Genomic DNA, 3,916 nt, shown 5'->3' on the forward strand with positions numbered 1-3,916 from the left:
CTTTTACTACCATTTATTAATATTATTTGAGTCTGGTATATAAAAGATTTGGAGTGTAAGGAGTTTTAAGAAGTGAGATGACAACTATTCTTAGGAAATTTGCTGAGATGAAGTAGTTCAGGCTTGCTTTTGTACCCAGGACTAGATAATCATGACCTGCAAGCAAGGTGGGCCAAAATTTATAATGCTTTATTTCTAGATACTTCCCAGAGAAGGCAGAGCCACTGCTAAATCATTCAATAAATATTTGATTGTGAGTGTTTATTAGGTGCCAGGCACTGTGCTAACTGTAGAAACCTGGCCAGATGTCTTGTGTGCAAAATAGATAGACCCAATATCAAGAATGTAAGTGTTGAATCTGAAATACGGCTTCTTTAGACCAGGATTCCACATGGATACATGTCCAAATAAATTTCAGTGGGCTTGGTTCTTCATGAACCATACAACTGTAATGGTATTTGATTCACCGTTGTTTAGAAAGTTTCGAGTCTTCTCTGCCTTAAAGATTTTTAGTCCTTAAGGTGTGCCAGTGTTGGAGAATTAAATGTGTGAAAACTTCTGTAAGAAAAGGGTTCTGAAAATGGGTTTTAATACTGTTGGACAAGTGTTTTGCCCTCAAGTGGCTCATTCGTTCTAGTCTACACAACCTAGGTTACTAAATCAGGGTGCAATAAAGTTAATAAATGCTAATTTGTAATTAGCATTATAGTTGACACTTCAAGTTGAGAACTTTTCCCTGCCTGAGGCACAGTACAGTATACCTAGCTATTCCTATTGGCCAAGCTTTTTAAAATATATTCTCCCTAAATTGGGGAGTCCTTTGTGTTTTCATCAGTTTGAAGGTACCCAGTCTCCAAATTAGAAATGTAACATTTATCGTTTTCAATTTTAACTCAAATTTCTGTGACTTTTAGAGGACCCCATGGGTTTAATTGTATAATATTTCACCTTCAAAAGGGGAAATATCCTGAGAAAAACAAATTCAAAAGCATTTTACCTAGATTTTCCTACCTTGTATTCACGTTGGATATTCAAGATCATTCAAGATGTTTTTTTTGCAGTTTGAAATCTTAGTTTGGTTTAAGCTAATGCTTCTCAGTCTCTTCACATCACATAGGAAATACTGGTATGGCTATGGGTCCAAACTGGAAGTAGTTTGGAGCCTGAAACAAGATTGCTCACCTAGCTCTCCCTGAGTGTTTTGGGGTAGGGGGCGGTCAGGTTGCTGGATTTGTGTATTTAAAACAACAACAACAACAACAACAACAAAACCCCCCAAAACCATTTTGGCTTTTTCTGTAGTATAAAAAAATTAAGAGTATGTTCACTCTAAGAGTTTGGTCTAAAAGTTGGTTTGGTGAAGACCACAAAATGAAACTAAACTATTTCTCTTACTTGCTAATGACAGCTTTTCCAGTGGAAATTGTCGACTTTTGACGATTTGTCCTCAATGCTTTGTTCTGTTGTCATTTGCCAATGTAATACTTTGAATAGCCATGTTTACTTTTCTCCTTTGTCGGAGATGAGGGGAAACAATTTTACCATATACCATCAGTGCAAAGCATTTTAAACCTTTAATATGAACAAAATGTGTAAGTCTCATTCACTGAACTTAATCATAGTTATATTTGATGGGCTGTTTTCCCTCAACATGTTGAATTTTTTAAGAAAACTTATTGGAATAATTTTAGACTTTTGCAAAAATGGTATGGAGAGTTCCTTTTTACCCTTCACTCAGCTTCTTCCAGATTTTAAAATTTTATATAACTGTAGTACAGTTATCAAAAACAGTAAATATTGATATAGTAAGTACTATTAACTAATCTACAAATCTTATTTGGATTGTGCTGGTTGTTCAGGGAATGTCTTATTTCTGGCTCAGCATCCAGTCCAGGATCCCATATGCTTTTAGTTTTCTTAGTCTCTAGCCTGTGAACTCTTTAGTCTTCACTTTTTATGATTTGGCACTTTTGGAGAATACTAGCCAATTATTTTATAGAATGCCCCTTGGATTTGTCTGATATTTTCTCACTGTTAGACTGAGATTATTTTTTGGTAAGAATGCACAAGTCATGTGCCTTTCTCAGTATATCAAGATACATAATGTCCATTTGTCTCATTACTGATGTTATCTTTGATCACTGGTTAAGGTGATGTCTGCCAGATTTCTCCACTGTAAATTTACTGATTTTCCCTTTGTAATTAACACACAGAGGGCTATACTTTACGATCACTCTGGTTGACTAATTTTGACATCTCTGGATTGATGCAACAATTGGTGTTTGCCAAATGTTAATTGTGTCTGTTCTACATTCTGTAAGAAGGAGCTATCCCACCTCTCCATTTTATTTATTCAATTATATCGGTATGGACTCGAATATTTTATTCCATGGGTCAGTGCTATAATATTGCTCAAATTGTCCTAGCTTTGGCTTTGTGGGCTCCTTCAAGATGGCTATTTTGACTGCTCCCAATGTTTTTTGGACCTTTCTTACTTTCTGGTACTATAATATATTCCTGGATAGTTGTGCATTTTCCCTGCCCTAGCCTCATTTCTCCAAGGAACACAGACTCCTTTTACTGGAGAACATTTAGAAACCATCCCTTGATTTCCTTTAAAGCAATTCTTTAAATTGCAAGATTATTAAAGTGGCGTTATTATTACTGATATAGCTGGATTATTTAGCCTAATAAAAGCATCTAACCATTTTCTTCCCTTTTATAGTGCTATATATATGAAGCTTCTGGAGTTATGGAGAGGGCTTTCACTTGGCATAATACTTAATGGAGAGTGAGGCCCAATGAATGGGTTGGCTTGCACCCTTCCATAATTCCTACCTGTAGTCTAGTAAATAGAGACCCCTGGTTTCTACCCCACCTAGACTATTTTAGGGGTTTAGAGCTTTTACTACCTGTGAGAAAATAAATGGTCATATATATCAGAAGTTTTCGGTTTCTCATTATGCAACTAATATATAGTGCTTGAGTATTGTCACTTTAACCTTTATTTGAAAAATGATTTATTTGAAATGTGATCTGTCAGAATATAGGACCCTTTGTTCCAAAAATGAGAGTGAAAGTGCTCCTAGGATTTAGATCTGATAAAGTCACTTCACAATTTTTTCTTTTTTACTTTGAGGAGTATGCCACTTTCTTAGGGCTGTCACTCACTGCTAGTGGTTTCTGGGCAACAGGTAAAGCTGCTTACCCCTAAGAAGCCTTTCTTTGGATCTGTACTATTACAGCTGCTGGGTTTGCACGTGGGAAGCTGATAATGGTTGTGGATTAAGCCATCCACAGCGAGGGTTATGGGGATCGGAGAAGGTCCCACAAATCTGCAGGGCTCTGCTTCCAGGTTTCCAGGACTGGCTCTGTAGTTCGCCTGTGGGGGAGCATAGAGCGGCTCTTCCCATGCCCCCATGGCCAGCACAATGCTGAGCTTGGGGATCAGCCCATGCGGGGTGCTGGCAGCCACCACGTGGTGGCCTGCGGCTTCAAACCCGCTGGAGGGCAAAACCTCTCCTGTTGACCTGATTCTCTCCATGCTCCTGCGACCCTGCCAACTCTAACCTGTTGCGGACTGTGGGGCTGCTCTGCATAATATCCTCGTTTTTGTACGCTTTTCCCTGCCCTGATCAGGTGGCTATTTCATGTGAGAAACCGATGGTTCAAGATGGTGTCTGCCATTGCTTTTGCATCTGCACAAAAACCTCTCCAGTGCCAAACCCCTTACCTTCAGTGGTGAACTAGGTCACCTGAGGGATGGGGAATGGGATTAAACGCTGTTCTGCTAGGAGGCAAAAGTGTCATTCGGGTCATGTATGGCTTATTGCTTTCATCTACCTTTTCAATAATGCTTAAATGTGTGTGGCTGGCTCAAGTTTGAAAAGCTATTACTCTGGCCCCACCTGCTGGT

This window comes from Rousettus aegyptiacus, unplaced genomic scaffold, assembly GCF_014176215.1.
Source record: "Rousettus aegyptiacus isolate mRouAeg1 unplaced genomic scaffold, mRouAeg1.p scaffold_m13_p_1, whole genome shotgun sequence".
Classification (NCBI taxonomy): domain Eukaryota; kingdom Metazoa; phylum Chordata; class Mammalia; order Chiroptera; family Pteropodidae; genus Rousettus; species Rousettus aegyptiacus.